Source organism: Oenanthe melanoleuca, chromosome 3 (assembly GCF_029582105.1).
Source record: "Oenanthe melanoleuca isolate GR-GAL-2019-014 chromosome 3, OMel1.0, whole genome shotgun sequence".
Lineage (NCBI taxonomy): Eukaryota > Metazoa > Chordata > Aves > Passeriformes > Muscicapidae > Oenanthe > Oenanthe melanoleuca.
In genome coordinates, this window is record NC_079336.1 from 24,106,123 (window position 1) to 24,128,917 (window position 22,795).

General features: G+C 36.3%; 1 protein-coding gene across 1 annotated transcript in view; it reads right to left on the reverse strand.

Annotated features, from left to right (window-relative positions):
- KHDRBS2 (KH RNA binding domain containing, signal transduction associated 2) overlaps positions 1-22,795 on the reverse strand; it is a 330,971-nt gene that overhangs the window by 6,459 nt on the left and 301,717 nt on the right. Inside the window, exons 11-12 of the mRNA XM_056488316.1 lie at positions 14,027-14,227; positions 7,912-8,016 (exon numbers count right to left, since the gene is read on the reverse strand). The gene's annotated coding sequence lies outside the window, so the exon portion shown is untranslated. The remainder of the gene's footprint in view (positions 1-7,911; positions 8,017-14,026; positions 14,228-22,795) is intronic.

A 22,795-nucleotide genomic window follows, 5' to 3' on the forward strand; every position in this document is an offset into this window, starting at 1 on the left:
CCTATGACGAGACCCACTGAGGTGAAGAGGATTTCTCACTGTACTAAGATATGACTTTTCTTTATACTTTACTTTCTTTGTCTGTCTGACATTGGAACTTCCTTACAGGTATCAATTGAAGTTAATCAGAGTACTGGGAGAAAAAGGAGCATCTCAGAAACCGCAGTAGCCAATTCACAAAGGCTGATGATTTAATGACATGTTTTATAGCTTATGGTAAATCAACCTTTTGTGGTTTTAGTAAAAAACCAGGTTTATTTTTCACGGTTATTACATTTATCACTCTTAACTGTATTTGCTTGGATAAGGATCATTCAATTCTTCCAAATTATATGCCTAAACATATTATTGTTTTTTATTGCACTGCCCTTCACTCTCCCTTTGACCTTGACAAGATCAGTCATGCTGTCCCTTTTGCCAGTTATCACAGAGAATTCGTTGTGCCAACCAATTTCCATGTGATGGAAATACCTGCCCTTTTGTTGACAGGACAGAGGCATGCAGGATTCTACTGAGATATCTACACCTCTGTATGTAAAGAATACATACACATTGTATTCTTTAAGTGAATTATTTGCCACTGTAATGTTAGGCTTACATCTTTCTTCCAGCTGAATCCACAGACATTGGGATGAGCAGAATGATTTTTAGTAGTTCACAAATATTTATAAAATAAGCGTTTCTTACTCAAAAGTATATTTGTGGTAATACTATACATAACAGAATATTACAGAAAATATTTCCGGGACTTAGGGTAAGGAGAAATTCTAAGAATGAGATCTGGAGCACAAGAACAGCAGATATATAGAAAACATAGAGAACAGAGATTATATTTTTGTATTTAATTCAGGATAATTTTTTCAGTTTTGTCATATGATGCATTAGAAAAGCAAACCTACAAAAGTGTCACAGAACCCTGCAAAAGTCTCTCAGTCCTTGCACCCTCTTCTGAGGCTCTCTGCAGAGATAATTCTTCCTGATTTCATAGACAAACTCAGACTCAGTACCCTAATAGTAAAAATATTTTCCATTCAAATGCCAATTAAACAACCCGTCATTACAAAAAATCTTGCTATCTGACTATGTCAGTATTTTCACATCTTAAATATCTCTCTGAACCAGGGTCGACTGGGAGAAGTTAAAAAGCTGGATGAGATTATGATAAAAAGCAACAGGAATAATTGGAAAGCCATAATAAAAGGCTAATATTGCACCACTTGGTATTAATATAAAGAATGATGCTGAATATACTTTAGTTAGAATATAAGAATATGACTCAAAGTGAGATGTCAAATTAGGAAGTGCATAAAAATGTAAGTAGGATAGAAGTGAAAATACAAGACTTCTCAGGGATTATGTTAAAATGGGCCACTGAGAAATACACCAATATGCAACACACATTTTGACAAAATACAGAAAGATGTACTACAGAACTCTGGATACTAATTTATATTCCTTGATTTTAAATTCATTGGATTCATAGAAAATATCTAGAAGCCATTGTGTTAATCCCTGAAAGAAACATCTGCTTGATGCATAACTGATGTCCAAGAAACAGTAAACATTGAATGGGAAGGGTGATTACAATATTAGATTGATTTATAGCCCAGTAGTCTGCTTTGATCTGCACCTAAAATACCTGAAAAAATCTAGAGGTTAAAATGTCAGTGCTCCCTGTAGATGAAAATGTTATTATTAATTTAATTTAGAAACAAGTAAAAGCAGAGAGCTCAGAGAAAACCAACTTCTTTTTAAAATCCCAGATGAGCTTGAACAGATCACTATGCCTAATTCCTAGTAAGCACTGAACTGAAATGCTTCTAATACATATCATAAATATGTGTTTATGTGCAATGGGAACAGCCATAATTCTGGTGAAAACATTACTCCCTAATCCCCCAAATAAGAATGAACATGGCAAACCCCACTTTAGTCATCTAGAGGAACACTAAGGCTGAATTCTGTTCTGTACATTGAACACAGAGAAAAATTCTAGAGCAATATGACATCTTATTAAAAAAAAAAAATAAAGCTTTAAATTCTTCCCTTTTGAAACAAAAATGAGACATCAAATTCCTGAGACTGGGGATGAACTTTCTCTGTTGGCACTTATTCCTCCTGGGTAACTTATCACTACGTTTGTAACCTTAGTTTAGATTTAGCACTGGTTATCCAACAGACCATCTCTTTTTGGGTCCATATCACAATCTGAAAGAGGTCCTCTATCAGTGTAAATGTTTATTTTACCAGCTCCCCATGCTAAAGTGGAAGATGATTATATAGCACAGTGCCAATAGACACAGCCTTTATCTGAGCTCCATTTACTGAGAGACGAGGGTGCTTCATGCTGATCATTTTAGTTTTTAACCCATATAAGAGTATGATTCCAGCCTTTGCTATTTCTTGTTTATATAAACACTAATAATTTAATAATAATAAATACCACAGAAAATGATGCATGCATTTCCAGCCTTTTCTAGACCATTGCTTCAATGGAAACAAATAAGCCGAAATCTGAGCTCACTTTTAAGGCTTTAACTTCATGTAAGTTTGCTGTTAAAGCTTTGGAGAATGCAAAACCTTTTCCTGGAAAGGAAACTTCCTGTGCTAACATCCAGCTTTCTGCTCATGTCTGGGCACAGGAGTTTTCAGGATCTGCTCCAAGTCATCCCTTTAAATCTGTGTTGTCACCTGATTTTGAAGCACCCTGTACTCCTTGAGTTTCCATGGGTAATTTCTATGCAAGCACTGTTATGCGAGCACAATATCCTTGTTCCTTGCCTAAACTTCAGCTGTCCCTGCTAGGCAGCATCCAAGACACACAGCTTTTCATTTTTTCAGAGGAAAAAAGTATTGCATCTTGCTCTGTGTTTCCAACTTCCATCCTGAGATTCCAGCCTTTCTAACTTTCTTAGTGCATTTATCTAGTGACTAAGAGGATCCAGTTGCTTGTACTGAGGAATTGCTCCCCTAACTGAAGTCTTTGAACTTGTAATTATCTTTCAAAAGTCTTTACTGTAATATCTATGTTCAAAAAGGTTTTATATCTTAAAATGACAAGTTTAGAAGTGCATTAGAGAAGACATTCAGAACATACAATTATAACTATGGAGATGAGTATTAAATATTACTTTACAGGAAGATGAAAGTGCTTGGATTGAATTTCCATCTTGGATTAGGATTGTAACCAGAAGCTATTTATACTGCATGCTTCACAGTCCCATGAAGGCTGGCATTTACAGGTTGCAAAAACTTTGGTACAAATCCATCATATCAACTCCTCAGGAGCTGTGATTAGCAAAGGTAGGTAACAGAAAGGACAGGAAACTGCAGCTGTGTGGGAGGGAGGCATTTCCAAAGAGTCTCTGAAAGACAAAATGAGTTTACTGTTTCAGCAGTGGGAAATCTGCTCCTAAAAGAGGCCTTGAAGAAGAAGCCCATTTCTTTAATGGAAAATTAAATGTCCACTGTGCAATATAGAAATCTTTGGAACTGTAGGTATTAAGTTTTTACATAATTTTGGACATTTTTGCATAGAAGTTCAAACCAGACATTTTTATTCTGGTCAGGAGATATCCTGTGCATTATCTCTGCATTATCAGAGAGACAGAAGGGCAGCAAAAAAGCTGACAACACTAACTGGATAGATAAATGTTAGGGGAATTAAGAAAAACCATTATGGGAGAGGAAAGTCTCTTTCAGTAGACTTGAAAGTAAAAGGGAAAAGCTGGTAAGAATACCAGATTTGTCTGTGATCAGGAAAAGGCTGCATTTCTCATGTGGGACATTTAAAAAATAGGTCCTGCTTTCTCAAATTGCAGGAGAAGTAGATTCATGGTATTATTTACTAGGATGAAAGAAGTGGTATCATTTTATCCAAAAGCTTTGATCATTCTGTGCAACTGGCATCCCATCCAATTTATTAAATTCAAGGAAGGTTTACAGAGAATACATGGAAACACTGACCTTTCTCAAGGTCAAATGCATTCTGTGGAGAATTCTGTGGTGAATTTTTGGCCCTGCCAACTCAGCACAGCTATCACAGCTCCCAGAGGATAATCTGGAAATGCACAGTGACTGCAGCCCTGTATGTTTGTTTTGCTTGAACACAGTAGACAATGACTCTCTGTGGACTCTGCCCATGCTTAGCCTGTCTTCCCAAGAGCTCCTGAGGAAAGAACTGATACTCTGCAACAATTTGCTGCTGCAGCATCTTACTCTGCTTCAGCTGTTCTGGCCATTCCTATAGCTTGTGCTCTCTCAGAGTACTTATGGAGGGTGTAGCATATACCAATTTTTCCACAACCATGTTAAAGTTCAGAAAAATATGTAAAAATATGTAAAAAAAAAAAAAGGTTTTGTTCTTTCACCCCTACTCCCTAATTTCACATATTGAGTCTAAGGAACAATTTATTCTTCAGGGTAATTTGTAGGAAAGTACAAATAAGTGCATGGAGACTTGCCAACTTATTCCAAAATGGATGCACCTAAACAATAGCTGGGCAAATATTCAAAGAGACAAAATAATAATAAAACCAATAATAATAAAACCAATAATAAAACCAACAACAATAACAGAAAGAGACAACTGAGGAAGACTATGAAGGCTGGAAGGGAAATGTACAAGGGGAAAATATTTTATGGCCTGGTGATGAGGCATAAATCAAAACATTGCTACTTGATCTTCAGGCTGAGGTTACAGGATGACAATTAGAAAACTCTGTTTTCAGTTTAAGTATACTTGTCTGATTGGAAGTCACCAAGAGACAAAAATTTGGTGCACAAGATGCCTTTTAAAATGAAATAAAATTTTAAGAAGAGTTATGATTTGAAATGCAACATTTATTTCTACCTTAAAGGGCAGTGTTAGAAGAAGTTCCCTCTGTATCTTCCTCAATAGCTTTTATATTAGCAAATGCTCATATACTCAAGTAAAAAATCACTGTGATAGAAAAAAAGAAGGGGTTCTTTTAATTTGCTTTGCTGTTTTGAACATCCAGTGACCTGCAAACCATGGATAAAACCCATTGGTTTATTCACTCACTTGAAGGCTTTAGAAACATCTCCTCACTTTAACAGGAGTGATAACTGCCAGAGTTGTGAAATTTGGTGATTACTTCAGATGTTAAGAATAAACATTGGTACCACTGCTGTGCCTTATATATCCTAACAATAGGTACAGAAGTTATTGGATTGCATAATACTTACTTCTAACCTGGAGAAGACTCAGGATCTTATTCCTTGGAAATAACAGAATGAATGGAAATCAGTTAATAGGATTAAACCCACTGCAGAGAAATGTGAAGCTTAAAGCCATCATTAATGACTCGTGATCTCTCCCCCTGTCCCTGTCAATACAGTTTCTTTATTCCTCTTTGGTCTAACTCATGCATATTCCTCTCATCTGGCAGTTCATGACCTCGTTCAAGTACTTTGTCTTTTCCTTAAAAACTCAGATGATGGTAAGATTCCTTTTTTTAAACAGCAGTGAAATGTATTATACATGTGTGAATCAAATGAAAAATACTAATTCTGAAATGGTACCTCTAACTCTACCTCTGACTAAAATGTTTATGTAAATCAAATTTTCACATCTTTGTTCCAAACACTCCAAAAGAAGATGTGATGCTGAAACCAGAGTATTATTTTGGCATGCTTACTCCTTCACCTGATTGTCTCTGATTTCTTAATATCTGCATTGTGGTTCAATATCACAAAGCAAAATATGTACTGTTCTTTCCTCAGCTGAGCCACCTGCAGCATGTTTCAGAGTATCCACATTGAGACAATACTTCATTATACAAATATAAATCTCTGGAACCTAACTCTTGTTTCAAGTGATAACAGAAACTGTTCAAATGTTTCTCATACTAAAAAGATCTCAAATTCTGTAGTTTCATTATGATGAGATTCATACCAAACTGTTACTGAATAAATAACATATGCACAGTTACTGAATAAAAAGAATTGCATATCTAAATAGAAGGAATTGAAGTATTGTTTTAAAGACAATTGAATCTTGAGTATTGCTTTAAAGACAGTACTTTATTAAATCATTATGTAGCTCATGCAAAATATTGCAATATATTTAAAATCTAAGATTAGAATTAGCTTTTTTTTAGCTCCAGAAGATACACTGATAGATATTTTGAAGATAAGTTTTTCTTACAGATCCTGAGATCCTGAAGGAAAGGAAAACACAAGAGTCAATTCAACCTGTGCTCAAAACCAGCAACTGAAGTCTGCATGCATAATTAGAAGATCCCTGTGGAGTTATTCTAGTAACACTATGCTAAATCTTGGCTTTCTTCAAACTGGAACAAATTTTTAGACTATTCAAATTACTATCATTCTCTTGGCACTAGTGCAATAAATTTCTGATGTTAAACCCAGAAGAATTTGCTCCAATAGTACTGCCCTGCATAAAATACCACACTATTCTGTCAATATTCTCTGAGCATAATATTATTTGGTGTGATTGTAAACTATTAAAAATTACATCATAGACTTGGTGGTATCTTTAAAAAGCAGAGTTATTTTTCTGGAAATCCTCTTCCTTTTTTGCTATTGTCCAAAAGACACAAATTGGTAGCTGGCAGTGTACCCTTGTGGCCCAGAGGGCTGACGGTGTCCTGGGATGCATCAGGAAGAGAATTGCCAGCAGGCTGAGGAAGGTGATCCTGCCCCTCTATCAGCCCTGGTGAGGCACATCTGGAGTGCTGAGCCCAGTTCTGGGCTCCTCAGTACAGCAGAGTCACAGAGCTCCTGGAGTGGGTCCAGTGGAGGGCAACAAGGATGATTAAGGGATTGGAGCATCTCTCTTACAAGGAAAGGCTGAGGGAGCTGGGTGTGTTGAGCCTTGAGAAGAGACAACTGAGAGGGGATCTCATCACTGTCTGGCAGTATCTGAAGGGAGGCTGCCAAGAGGATGTTTCCAGGCTGTGCCCAGGGGTGCTGAGCAATAGGACAAGACACAAGGACAAGGGCAGAAAACTGAGGCACAGGAAATTCCAGCTGAATATGAAGGAAGAAATTTTTAAATCTTTAAAATCTTTAAACTTTTTGCACTGACTGAGCACTGGAAGAGATTGTCCAGAGGGGTTGTGGAGTGTCCCTTACTGGAGATGTTAAAGAATGTCTGGACACAAGCCTGTGCAATGTGCTCTAGGATGGCCTTCCTGAGAAATGGGATCAGGTGACACTGTGGTCTCTTTGTGATTCTGTGAAATTCCTTTCCTCTCAAAGCTGTGCATGTGGTTAAATTAAAGGACATCATATTTGCTGGAAAGGAAGAAGTCAGTACAGTATTCTAATCCTTCAGTGAGAGAAGCTGGGCCTTGCACTTCAGGGAACTTCCAACCCTACAGAAATGGAGGTCCAGACAAGGGTCTGGCATATAGTGAAAGTCTTCCAGTCACTCCTATCCCACTGATATCTGGAGATGATTTCTAAAGAAACTGTGTTCAGTTTAAGTTTAAGAACAGTCAGAAGGAAGGAAGAATGAGCAAGGCCATGCTCTGCCCAGATTAATGGTTGTCAGTCTGCTCATGGACCTGTCAAATGTAACTATGCAAAGCCTTCTAAGAGCAGGAAGTGGATTTGATATCAAAGGCTACACAAAGGCTGCAGCTCTTAACTCAGGGCTTATGTAAGTGCATATATATAAGAACAGAAGCCTCTACTTAAACCAGCCAGTCAACAACTCTTTCTGAACTGTGGTGTGTCTCCAGAGATCCTTATTCAATTATTAATGCATCTGCTGCTAATTTCATCATGCAGAGTGTGAATTTGTCTTTCCACGACGAGCTCTAAGGGAAGTTTGTAAGAAATATAGAACTTGTCAGCACATAAGAGTCAACACATTACTGCTGTGCTGCAGCCATTTATAACAAAACTAAAATGAGCACTCACTTGTTTGGCATTAATTTAATGTCCCACTTAGCTCCTATCAGACGTAAATAGCTGCTTCATCCATTTAAGCATTTCTGTTCGTGCACATAATGAAGTACTCTGTACCTGTCAAGTAAGCAGAATTCATAACTGAAATAAGAAATGGATGAGAAAATCCAATGTCCTCAATATTAAGCCTCTACAAGGGTAGCATCAGACTTTTTATGGCTTCTGTGAGATTGACCTTTTATTCCACTGTTCAGAGACAATAAGGAGACATGACACATGCTAGCATGCCAAAAATGTTTCTGAAAGGGATATCTGTTCAACTTATGGCACAATTAACACAAGCTGTAGTTGTTGAACACATGCTATTACAAAATAAAATAGTTAGCCAACCTCTCAGTATTTAAATATTTTTATGTTATCTATTTTAGAAAAACAAAATTCAATTTTAAACAGCATTCTAGCTGTGATCATACTCTCTAGAGGAAATTTTTATGAGAATGAAGAGAGGTAATGACTAATATTAGTCACTGTCATTAGCACCAAACATTAGAAATGACAATATTTATAATAGGCTATGACATGACAGTTAAAATATGACTTTCTATCATTTGTGTATGCTTTGACTACAGCTGGTTGCTATTTTCTGAAGTTAAACTGATAGAAGTCTGGTAATGGTATATTTAATAGCATGTTCATCATCAGATCTAATTGTTTTCCACCACAGGGTATGAAGTTTTATGTCCTCTATCAACCCAAAACAAACAGCCCTACTGCTTAATGGCTCTTCAATTAAGGTTTATGGTGCTACTTTTATAATCTAACTTACAAGAAAAAAAAATCCAACAAAATCCCTCCAATAAGGCTTTTAAGAATTTAAGAAGCTTAATGGGGCTCCAACCAATACCAAAAATTACTAAAACATGCATGAAGTCCCACAGCTGAGATGTGAAATAGAAAACACTAGAATGACATTAGAAAGACATTGGAAAATAGAAATAGAAGACACTGAAAAATTCTTCTAGCACAGAGTTATAACTGCCATTGGAGGGGAGAACAGACCTTCGTGTAGGGGAAGTTGTTGAAGGACTTCAGGTTGGCCACCTTGCAATTGATGTTCATGCTGGGTTACAACAGAGACCTGCTCAACCCAAGTCATGCATAGCTCAGACTCTTGCTCAGATTGCAAACTTATTCCCCAGAGTGATTTGCCCTCAGTAACCTAGATGCTAGCCTCCTACTCATAATTCTTTTCCCCATTTAGCAGAGCTCATGCTGATTAAAATGAAAGAACAGTTGAAAGACAGGTTTCTTTTTAACTTCCTTGGTGCATATTAATTTTTTGTCTCTCTCTTTTGTACTAAGCCTCTAGAAAGCAATGTAAAGCTACTGTAAATACATTTTCACTGGAGAGCTGCCATTGTTCTAAATTATGAAAGCAAATGATTTCTGACTTGGGCTGTTAATTGTACATAGCAGTAATATATTAATTTTAAGCTTCCCATGATAGTTCAGATACCCTGATTTCTAGCTTTTAATGATGCATTATGAACCTTTATTTGTCTGCCCAGTCAATTAATCATTGACACTCCTCAGTCCCCCAAAGTAGCTGGACCCCATTAGACACGAAAGAATCAGACCTGAGTGGGATCAAAATTTCTTTTCATGCAATACTTGTTTTTTCACACCATAAACTCTGCTTGACATTCATAGCACCAAGTATATTTTAATAGAACTGCTGTTTTCTGCCTCTCCTCCCAGTCTCCTAGGAGTTTTTTGTAGCTCAACATGATGTTTAGAAACAGGCAAAAAATGCTCTGTGAAGTTTAAAGGCTGTCAAGCTTTCTTGGCAAATTCCTTCCAAGAGCACAGCTGAGAAATGACAAACCTATCACCTGACTGGCTGGTGTTTAAACCTGGCTGCTTTTGATTAGGAAGCAATGAACCTTCCCTTCTGGAGTTCATTCTGTGTTTTATAAGCACCTATTCACTGAAAATTATGCAGTTGAACTGATTTGAATTTGATTAGTGTAACACTCCAGTTTTATTATTTGTAGTAAATACAGGCATCTCTTATGGTTTTACTGCACATTTAGGAGAATGTCAGGATAGTTAGTTACTTTTACTTCTCATGTATTATTGCTTGACATTTAAAACAAATCCAAGAATAATATACACCTGTATTGCAGTTACTCACTTGTTGTGCACTGCTCCATATGTATACTCACACTCTACTTCCTCTCTGCTCCAGTGGGAAGAAAAGGATGAAGGCAGTCCTGCCTACTCAAGGACAAAGTACTGCATCCCCAGCAGGTGAGCTGAGCTAGAAGCAACTGAAATGCAGCAGCTATTGTCTCTAATGGAAAACTCCTGTATTAAATTCTATGCTGCAGACCCTGTGATATTTCAACAGGCAGCACTGAGGAGAAGCAGTGCTGCTACCAGAGGGGTTGAACACTGAACACTGAATGGCCCTTTCAATGTCAGCCAGCTCCAGGAGCTGCAATGTGAATGCTCTGGGAAGCTTGATACCCTTTTATCTTCTGACAGCCTTTCAATTATATGTCCTTTCTTATAATTACATAACTTGATCTGCACTGTGGATGTCAGTAATAAAAACCCATTTCATGCCTGAAGAACACAACTTCTTTGGTGAGTCAGTTTAGGCCTGAATGGGGAGCAGTGCATTTGACCAGAAACAAATGCTGAGTGGAGTCAGATGTTCGGGTCAGTAAAAGCTAAAATTAATATTTGACTTTGAGAGAAAAGAGAGTTCAGGACATAGCCTAAAGGCTAGATTCAGCCCTAGCTAAACATTTATCTCTGTATCAATGTTATAAGGAGAGATCAGACACCCAAATTTACATGCTGCAGAGGGGTTACAGATATATCTACAGAATTCACCAGTAAGGTCTGGAAGCAACTGACAGCTTTCATTATTACTAGTATGGTCCATAGTGTCTTATCTAGTAGCTTCAGCCTGAATGTTCTCCAACATTTAATTCTCCATATCTTGAGAAAAATGCATATACTTACACAATTTACCTCATTTATCTGACTGTTTTGTAGGCCATCAATATAGTGCATGACTACAGCAACATATCCCAGTCATTAGCGATGCTTTTAGAAAAAAAAAGGAGGCTCACTTCAGCTTAACTCCACTAATAGTGAAAATTAGTGTGATACAAGCATTTTCATTACTTCTTGAGTTTTCATTGGTACTAGCTGGCTGTCTTAAAAATCTGTAACATAATAATTTCAACCGAATCTGTAAAAAGATGCAAGATATGAAGTACAAAAAAGCTGATTTGGGTCATCTTTTATGCTATTGATGACTCCAGGTTTTTGAGAACCTGCAGCTGAGACTAGTGTAAGCCTCAGGTAATTAGTACTTCTGAAAATGAAGATATGTCTTCAATGCTCAAATACAGAGAGACGTGTCGAATCTATCTTTTAAAACAAAGAGTTATCAACAGAAGTGCCTTCTCCTAAGCAAATCCTATTTCTTTACTAAACAACCAACTCAAGAACAAAGTCATCAGAGGAAAGAATTAGCAAAAGTCACAGAATCTCAGAGAAGTCACTTCTGGGAAATTCCATAGGCCAATTTCCACAAGATGAATGAGGTGCATGAGAAGCTCAAAGCCTTGAATGATCTGTTCACAGCAAAGCTCCTGAGCATTGGGCTGTCTTCTCTACTCCCACTTCTCAATTTCTTGCTCAACAACAGAACATTGGGCACAGGACAGGCCTACCTCAAACTCCAAGGACCAGCATATACCTCATGCCTTGCTCATCTCAGATCTACACAATTTAATTAATGACATGACAAGATACACACAATCTGTAGCTTTTAATGAATATTAACTGCTATAATTTAAAACTTTGTTCCCTAAATAATTTTAATTTTGCCTCATCTCAGTTACCTGAAGGCCAGCTTCATTGTCTACACAAGGCATTTAGGCACATTTTCTAAACAGTATAGGGCATTTCATCTCATTTGGGTTTTTCTGACACATACCTGGAAAGTGGTTAAATACTCGTTTGGACCTGAACTGAGTATATATGCATGCATATATTTTTTTTAATATATATTTATATATATATGTACATATATATATAAGCACACACACATATGCAGCTGGAAACAAAAAAAAAAAATCAGAAAATTCAAGAAGTAATGGAATTAGATGAACCTTGGTATTTTGCTACAAAGTTCTGGCTTGCTCAGGATGGGGAAAAATCAGACTTCCATTTCTTCCTCTATAGACTTTTGTTCATCTTCTGGAAATGTAAGTGGAGTCTTTCAGCCTTCTGAAATATTTTATCTCTTATTAAAAACTGCAGTGACTAAGTGAAAAGGAATTACTACTCTCAAGTTTCCAAGAATACTAGGTCATTTTCTTTAGGCAATCATGATCACCTACTTCCCAGTCCCCCTTTAGGAAATGTAGTAAGCCCTTTTAGGAAATGTAGTATAATGGTTAGGAGTTTGGGCTCTAAGAAAAGGTATTTTGGTTCTGATGAACAGTATTCTGTGTGATGCAGTGCAGTGTCCCCCTTCTTCTTCTATTTGCTATATACAAAGAAAAATAATAATAATATTTCTAAGAGCCTTAGAGTACTATTTACAGTGTTAACACACTTAAATATCATCTATGTAAACCTTTAAGAAAGCTGCATGTTTTCATCCATTTTTTTATCTCACTCACAGCCTACAAAAACTGGAGTGTGAATATTGTCACCTAGGGTTTATTTCCAACTCTAGCTAGGAGAAAGAATCTTCAAAAATCCACTGAGTTTTTTTCTCAAGTCTAGAGTTGTGTTAGGCTTGAATAGCTTCTGGCCACATTCTTTTAGCTCTTTCTCTGCAGAGAAAAACCTATGTCTAAACCAGGGTATAGCTGAAATCTTTACCACCATTTGCAAGAGCAGAACCAAAAATAGTGGGGACAGGAAAGTGCCACCACCCCCTTTTTAACACATGGTGACAAGGAATGGGGTCCCATATGAGGACTTCAAGCTGTTCCTCAGTGCAGACTTCAGGTCTGTTTCCTGGGGTGCAGTCAGGAGGAACAGGGAAGGACTGTGGTTGCACCAGGGTGTAAGAAATGAAGGTGTGCCCAGCAGCAGCAGGACTCCACATTAGCTACTGATGCTGCTTTTGTGACCTGGAGCCTTCTGGATGCACTAGGTACCAAGTGACAAGGGTCTTTTGTTTCACATGCTCTTTGCTGAAGAAACAAGTTCATTTCTAATAACTAAATGCAATAATTGTACTTTTCTATGACATATGGATGTATATAAGCTTATTACAGAAAAATACAACTCAGTATTTAGCTTGAAGGATTCAGGAAATGTTAGTTTTATAATTTCCAATATAATTAGATGATATTCTTTAGCATACACAAGAGAACATATCCTTTAACTACAAGACCCTTACTACCCTTTTCTCCAAAAGATCTAACTCATTTTGGATATAAGATTGAATTAAGTACTTGTATCCATCTTAAACTTTAATGGTATGACCCTTTCCTGTTTCCTCTTTTTCATCCAAATGGTTGGTGCTGTAGTTTTATTTACTTTCTAACAGATTTTCTTTGTGCATAATTTGTAACAGCAGTGCTACAGTTACTGAACCATATAAACCTTAATAAGTAATGTTCACAGCAGCTCAATAGAGGTACCAATATTTTCAGAGATGAACAAGTGCAGAGAAGAGCAAAAAAAAGCCCAGAATCTGCAAAATTTGGTTTTCACATACTGTCTCAATGGATTAACTTATCCCAAGGGGAGACAATTTCTTCAAATATTTGGCATTTAAAACACTATTTCTATGTTCAACCCACTACACAAATACAGCATATTTATTATTGTGTCACTTCTGTGAGGAAGATGATTAACTATTGTATTTCTTTATGACAGGAAAAGTGTAAGAATTTAGATTAATAATCAAACTGTCCTGTCTCTAATAATAAGCACCATAGGTATCTCTCTGTATAAGCTCTTTTATGGTGGCAAAAAAATATGAACTAGTTTCAAATAATCCTATTTTTTGGCAGACTGAGGTGACCTAATTATCTCATATTTGAAATAAACTAAAACCATATAGAAAAATACTACAGCTCACCTGATAGACTGGAAGATCACTGTAAGTCTGAGTGGTGGCATATCCTAGAGAGGGTGGTAATGGTAGGTCCAGAACTCAGGGCTGTGCAGAGTCCCAACCTGAGGTTCAGTCCTTCAGAAGCCAGTGATTTATGATGTTGAGCACTCTCAATTCCCTGAACACCATTCAAAAGGTACAGTACTTCCCTAAGGCTCCAAAAATCTGAAAATCAAGATAAAGTTGGGCAGACATATTCAATAAAGAACATAAAATTAGTTGTCAAATTAATATTTTTGCTTAAATGACCAATGTAGCTTCACATAGCATCTGTGTGACACAGGGTTATAGTCTGAATGACAGAAAACTCTTGGAAGACAATACCTTCCAAATTCTGCATGCTATGAGATAAAGCAGTTACAAAACATAATAGAATTTTCTCTACAGTTCTAACACATTCCTGTTCCCTGCAAAGCTCAGGTAGAAAGGGAGTGCAAGTGACCACCTGCTTAGGGTCTCTAAAAGGATGAATGTGAACAACAGAGCAAAAAAGAGGCAAAGGAACAAAATAAACTAGGTTTTGGGTTTGCTCTGTTTACTTTCTGAACCTTTCAGTAAAGTTACTATATAAAATTCTAGCTATCATTTTAGCCTAGATTCCTCATCTAAATTCTTAATTTTTATACTGGTACAAATTTATCAGGTGCTGCCTCAATACATTTTCTGTACCTGCAATCACCAAATTGAGATGAAGTCTCACAGTCCAGGCACAGTAGTATGTGTGCTTTTGGCAATGTAATAAAAAAGGAGGTTTGTGGGGGTGAATTTTATGAACACCAACACTCTTTATGCAGATATTACAACAGAGTAATTATATTCTTCCAGAGTAAATTAATTCTGAGTGCTGGTATGGATGAGAATGGGAACTTGTAAGAAGAAGTTGGTTGGAGTTGTGTTTCATTTCTTGATAATATTAACAAAATCAGGTTTATGAGAGAATAATTAAAATAATTTCTTATTAAAATAAATGAATTTTGAGAGAATTTAGAGATTTAGGCTGGAGAGGGAGGCATTTTTTAAACACATTAGTTAGTCTCTTCAGTCAGCCAACAGAGACAAGGTACATCCAGAGAGTGTTTTAGAACATCTGGCTTAGGTACTCTGAATTATTTTCTGTAAGCAAAGATCACTCCACTGAATGTGTAGGTACCCTAGGCATGTGTAGCAGCAAAAGCAGGGATTTGAAGCTGGGTGATGAACATGCTCTGTATTCCCCCTAGTGTTACACCAAGATAACTTCACACAGAAGAAAAAAATCCTGACCAGTGGAGTAGGGGAATATAGACATCTTTTTACAGCTTCTACCAAGTTTACTGAGTTGGCAAACAACAACTTTGTGGATGTCTTGTGATATTCTCCAAAACAAACAGATTTTCATGAAAGAATCAGAAAATAATTTTTGGGTCACTCAGAGGAATTCCTTATATCCAAAGCAAGTTTATGATACAGGAAACCTCAGTTTGAAAATTGTGTAAACCTTTCCATAAACTTGAAGAAATTTTTCTTTGATGAAAACTATTAGGTGGGTATAAACATCAGGCCTGCAAAATAAATGTTTAGAGTAAGCCAAGCCACTGTGAAGTTAGTTAAATATCAGTTACAGGTAAGTAAACCCAATTTCAGGTCTTGTCATCAAGATATTTGATGTAGTCAGTGTCTTGAGTCAAACTTTGTCAGATTGCTGGTATTTTTTTAATTGTTTCAATGATTGAATTAAAAATGGCTGAGTTAATCTTCTTTATTCAATGTGGTTTTCCTTTATTAATTGTCTGAACTCTAGTCAAAACTTTCATTTTTCTTGACCAAATTATGAATTTCACAATTGACTTTCTGTGTCATTTGTGTTTATACTATGTGAATTCCTCGTAAGTGTAACTAATTGTTTATTATATTCCTGAGTTAAAATAAAACATTCAACACTGCTACACTTATACATAACCTTAAACAGAATTACACAGTCAGGCACAGCTGATGATGACACTTGTAACTGATGAAAATCAGATCCAAAGTGTCTTTGTAAGATCTCAACACAATAAGAAACACAACATTAGCAGGCTTTTACTTTGAGCAATTTGCCTACCCTCACAGAAAACTCTGATGATGGAGTGCTAAAGGACAATATAACCCTTTCCTGTGTTTTAGCCAAGGTCAGCTGTTTGCCATTAAACACCCCCCAAATCACTGGGAATGTCAGCCAGTGGTTCTGTGGCTAAGAGTCTATTTGGGCACACAACCCTTATGCATTTCCAGACATCAACTTGTACTTTAGGCAAGACTGCAATTAAAAATATGAACACTGGGAAAATAAATCTGAGATAGGATCCTTCTGGTGTTGCTGTCTAATTTGCTAATACAGACAGAGCTTTTGCTTATTCTACATAATTCTCCTGACCCCTTCACCTCAAACGCATTTTTCTGGATCTGACAGAAAAGAGATTTTTTAATTTTTCTGAACTGTTTAGCATTTTGACCAAAATCTTTGTGTTGAGCAGATACCCATCTTGGAAAATTTAAATTGAAGTGGATACAGTTGCATTTATAGAACATCTTAATGGTAGATAAAATGGCCAGCCTTTCCAAAAGTATATTTACAAGAAAAATGAGAGAAATGGAGGCATGGCAGATTATAGCTCATTCTGTATTTTATCTGTGAGAGCAATGAATGAGAATGACTCATTGAAATATGTCCAGATGAAGAACCTGGTATAAAGTGGTTTTATATGAAAAACTGATCTGTTTTCTAGATCCTTAAAGATATTCTTAGGGTTATTTTTGGTTGACTATGTATCACAAAATCAGATGCCTTATTTCCATTAATTTAGCTAAGCAGACTCCAAAGTAGAAAAACCCAAACAAATGACTCTGAATCTAAAATTATCCCTTAATTTGTCTAACATAGAACTTTGCTTATTTCTAGAACTGTCAGCACTGTAAAGTTTAAGAATATGTAGATTTTTAAAGGCCAGTCCAACTGTGCTCAGTGCTATAGGGAGGACATTGGGTATTACCAGGAGTCTCAAGCCCTTATCAGTGTTTTGAGATGTCTTTCTTGCTCAGCAAAGACATACAGCATGAGAAACTTACCATGGCAACAAGTGATGCAGCTATAGAAATATAGGGTTATAAAGGAAATGATGAAGATAATAATGACAACAGGCTCCTTCAGTGTAAATTTGGCTTATGTAGGTAGGGTCCCTATACACACACATTCTGCTGTGGCCTCATCCCATTGCCTGGTAAATCCAGCAGGCACCAAGTGATGACAGCACAACTGCTCTGTGGACAAGAGGGTTCAGTTCTCCAAACAAGTCCCAGCTCAGAACACATCCTGTGTTTCATTTCCTGAGCTGCTTCTCACCCTCACCTGCTGCTTTGCTAATTGCACTTTATTACATCACCCTGACCTGCTGAGTGACCTTAGCCAAATCATGCAGCTTCACTGTTTTTCTAACTCTCCACTATAAGGCAGAGATTAAAATACCTGCTGCCTTTAGTAATTTTGAGTTCAGTGCAGCAATTTTCTTTCACACTCTGTGGTGCTATTTCAGCTTTTAAGGACTGTGCAGTCCCCACAACTCTTTCAAATGAGCACTAGGTTCCCTAAAGCACATATCCCACATGCCTTCACAGTCTAATGGGCAACTCATTTCTGCCTTAGATCAGTGATACAAAAGTATTGTCCCTCCTTTAGAAATTTGATAGTTCTCATGAAAATAAACTGAATACCATGAATGGATGAACTTGATTGCCAGGTTGAGATTTGAGTGAGCAACAGTGCCAAGCAAGTAACTTCAACTAAATATTTTTCTTGCATGTGGGAAAATTGGTTATGATGACATGAAAAGTAAAATCTTGATATGGTACTGTATCTGAAGTACTCTTCCTGGATCAAAGTTATTTCACACTGCAGCTAAGCAGGACTTTGGTTGGAATGATGCAATCCAGTCCTTAACAGAAAAGTGTTCTGTTTGAATTTAATTAAATTATGAAACTGATTACAGATCACATCCTGAATTTCATATTCCCCTTTCAGTCCTTGATGTCAGCATGGATTTTTAGTATATGAAACCTGAGTATGATCTGCAGGATTAAATTCTCCACCAGAAAGCTACTTTGCTTAACAGGAATTCAATGTCATACAACATTCCTGTCAGTTGTTTGTAGCTTTACATTTTGAATTTTAAAACAGATATTAAAAAGTTATTAAATACTGAAAATACCATACAGAAAAATAAAAAGAACCCTATCAGTTTAAAATACTCAGAGAATGCCACACTAAATTCCTGTATAATTAGCGAATAGCAGCATTTCATTTGAATGACAACATCCTTGATTATCTTTTCAGGTAAAGTAGGTATATGAAACATTGTGCTCTTCTGGGAAGAAGAGAAAAATGTGGAAAAAAGAAAGGAAAAAAAAAGTAGCTGCATTGGCAAGACCTCTTCATTGAATTTTGCCACTGTTTGTACAGGATTGTTACAAAGTTCAGGAAGAAATATTTGAATTATTAGCTGAGCAATAAATATGGAGTTCAAAGTGAATATAGTAAATCTTTATACAAAAACTCTGCACACTTTTTCTGTGTACTGTGCAGAAGGAAAGAAAGCAAGCCCACCCAGAATGCTGAGTCACAGATGAGCAGCTCAGCAGTTTGAACCTCTGACTTGTTGGTGGTAACACAGTGAGAAGGTCTTGCAATGCAAGGGCACATAACAAAAGTATTCACTACTTCCCCTTGAGTAAGCCATCCATCACCAGCTAATGCATCCAGCATGGCAACAACAGTGCCAAACAAGATAGAAGCAGCTATTCCCACACTGTATAATAATACTGTATAACAAGAAACTATACCTCCCTTAAATCAGCAACAGAAATAAACAAGAAATATTGTTTTCATAATTAATTCTGCTCTTATCAGGGCACTGAAGCATTTCTATTTTCCATGTTGTAGACACAAATTGTGAAAAGATATTAAAAAGTTCTGACTGCTTCCATATAGCATCCTGAAAAATTCTTAGGGCATATGCAGGATATAGATGATCAACTGCACATCTCCTTCTTTCATATTTTTCTTTTTAATATGTGAATGATGACCTATACTGTTACAGCAGGGGTGTGATCTTCCAATAAACCTTCCTTCTGATGTACATATTTAAAATATGACTGCAATTGCATTTGCAAGAAATTTTGCTATTCTCTGGTAAAGCAAACGAGGTGTCAAAATTAGTTCAAATAACTTATGAAAAGAGGCATTTATATCTTGCAATAACTACCAATACAGCCTTTTAAAAGGATTTATATAAGAAAAACAAACCTTTACAACAGTGACATGTTTTTAGTAGAAGTTTAGAAATCTGCATTTCTTATGCTTAAGTTGACAAAAACTGCTTCTTTTTGAGAACAAAGACTTTGTTCCAGATATGCATGATTTAGAAATGTATTTCAACATGTTCTGCCAAGATGTAACACAAATAACTTTGAGACTGTGAAAGGACAGAAAATCTTTCCTGTACTCCTAGTGGCAGGCACAGTTCATCTTCAGATTCCATGATTTCAGAACATAGACACTGTATACAATATGTCTCCACTGAAAGATACCAGCATTCTCATGTGCAAAGCTCATAAATTGTCTAATAGCAAATCTTTCAGCAGGAATCATTTACCTTAATGTTTCAAATGAGCATTAGCATCTGACTGACAGGACCAGAACCAAAACCAATTGAAGAGAAAGGAAAGGCTTAATGATTTCAAAGCTTTCTGCTGGTCCCAATGATAAACAGTAATGACTAGAGAAATTTAATTAGCTAACAACAGAGTGGATGATGGTGATCATCTCTGAAGCCATAACTGGTTTGAAAAAGTTACCTGTGTGCCTGTTCTATCTCAGCAGACCAGTACAGTAAAATTGATAACACATGAAACTTTTTCTGATAACTTTTGGGTTTTAATAACTGACAGAGGTCACGGAGTGCATTTAAGTTTTTAATGGAGAAGAAAAAACTTCAGAAGACATTAGCATTATTTTTCAGTTCAGTATTCGAATGTTTTTCGGTTTTTCCTGTGATTTTACTTGTTAATTCAAATTATTTTTGTACTTTGATTAATCTGTTAACAACAGAGGATGACATGAAATAATAACAAATATGATCTTTATTCTTTGGAAATTAACCACAGCCAACCTTTCCAACTAGCCTTTCTTTTTGAGCAAAAACTTTGCAATCTCTTAGTGAAATAATGTTTTAGTCCTACCTTGACAAAATGTGTCTACAAATGATCTCTGTCCTCCTGATCCCTAAAAATCCATAGATTCTGCTTTAGGGATAAATTGGTTCATTGTCATGTAGGGATTCATTTATAACCTATTCTATGACTCTGACTGTATAAATATTTTTTCCCAAACTGGTTTATCTCCTTGCAATCTTGAGCCATTTATTGAAGTTCTACAACATTATAAAATAATTCAGGTAGTACTTATTAAAAAAACCGAACTATTTTCTTTAAGATCCTTGCTAAGAAGATGTCAGCAAACAGATTGTTTAAGATTATAATCTTGTGTAGATCTGGCATTACTTTTACAAAAGAAATTACAGAAGACAAGAAGAGAACAATTTTCTGTCAAAATATGTAGCTATTTAAGACATTTAGGTAGAGTTTCTCAGTTGTCTTTTCATTTGAAACAATATTTTTCCATAAAAGAAAGGAAATTTACCAGTAAGCTTTAAAGAATATGAGGTATCTCTAAAAAAGCTGCATGAAGAACACTGACATCCAGTGCTGTCCCTGCTTAACCTTTATACAGTCTTGACTTTTTTCTGCATGTTAATGAAATACAATATGGAAAATGTTCTAGGTCTTCCTTTCCTTAATGGATCACAGGCTTCTTTCACTCACTGTCATAGACTTTTTATCTCCAATGCTTGCCTAATCTGATGATTCTCCTTTACCTCCATTTATAATTTTGTGGCTGCAATATTTCACTCTTTCAAAATTTTGGACTTCTTAGAAAGACAGTTCACAAAATAACACTCCTACTGTCAAACATGGAGGAAATATATCACTAATGTAGACCAAACTGGTTTTTATTTGAACACAAGACAGTGGTTACTCATTCTTGATTTTAAGCTTCAGACAACAATCCTGGGCTACTATAAATTCATATTATCATGATAAAATAATGAGCCTTTCAACAGATGCACTCATATATGTTAATTATCCTGATCCTAATGGTAACTTGGTTGCTTTGCTGAGCTCCTGATATGCAGCTCAGTACCTCAGTCGTGGCTGTGGTTTGGCAGCTCCCTGGCAATAGAGTGACAGAGACCTGTCCATCCTGCCCTGCTCACTCACAAGGTCTGCACATCCATTCTCTCAGAGCTACCACAGACACAGTGATGTGTTTCTGATGCCCTCACTCCCTATTATTAATGTCAGTGTCAGGCAGTTTGGAAGTCAGCACATTTAAATAAAATGGAGCAATTGTAGCTGGGCTATGGAAGGGGTATGGAGTAAGGGGATAGAGATGACTTGGCTTTATGGCTGTAGCTCCATCACTCTGAATGGAGGTTGAGGACCTCATCGAGCTACAGAAACATTGCCAATACCCTCTGTGGTGAGGTCAGATACATTGTGTTTCCTGAGGTTCTTCATTTATTCATACGACAATTTAAGATCTTTGTTTAAACACTGTAAGATAAGCCAAATAGGAAAGTTACATGGTGCTATTTCATTTTCTAATAAAAGTTGCTGCTCTAGAAAGACCTGATTTTTTTCAGTTAGAATGGCTCTTGAATACATGCAAAAAGGCTGCTAAACAAAATATAATTTGCTGATTTAACTAAAAAAGTGGTGAACACTATATAGCACTGCTTTCTTCTAAAGACTAAACTGTTTTATATATGAGGTCAACCCAGACAAACAAAAAAAGTTAGAAATATTTTAAACAGAAATTTTGAATTTTTAACTTCTCTTTCCCAGTGTTTTCACTTAATGATTTTGGCATTTTGTATTAATTTTTCTTATTCTTATTACAAGCAAAACTAATTGGTAAGTAAATTAAGCCAAATAAAATATTTGATTGGTGACAAGTGTCTTGGAGTGATCTGTAGCATGAGTGAAATGACATGTTTTATGGTGGTGCATGTAAGTTTTCAGGACCTCAAAACTGTGGTTGACCTGATGGTGGATGTGTGGAATATGTCACAGCTTTTCATGGAAGACCTGAAAACAGCTGTTAATTAGAATAACCAGACTCTCCTGTTACTATCTCAAAAAATAATAAAGTGGATTATGTTTTTTCTAAGACATAGATGACTGACTGCAAGGCTTCTTCAGAAACAGTAGTGAAATACACTTTTAGTTAGCACTGAACAGCACATGCAATCTTGGGTAATTTTTCATACTATTTTCCTGAAAATCAATAGAAAAAATGTTTGCATAATGAGTTGCTTGCTTGAGCTGACTTAACCTACTTTTTCAAAATAATTCTTATGTGAGAATATTACACAATGCATCATTTTACTGACATTGTCTGCCGTTTTTTAAAACTTACACAAGCAATGGCTACAAAGTAGACTTGGAGACAGGAATATTAAAGGACACTGCTCTGCTATAAAGCTATATTTATTGAACTCCATCCTCAAGGAGTTCACAGCAGTTACCCTCACATAAAAATGTGATGCACAAGTGAGAAATTTATTTTATCTACTTTGCCCTGGATCTCCCTTAGATCAAGTA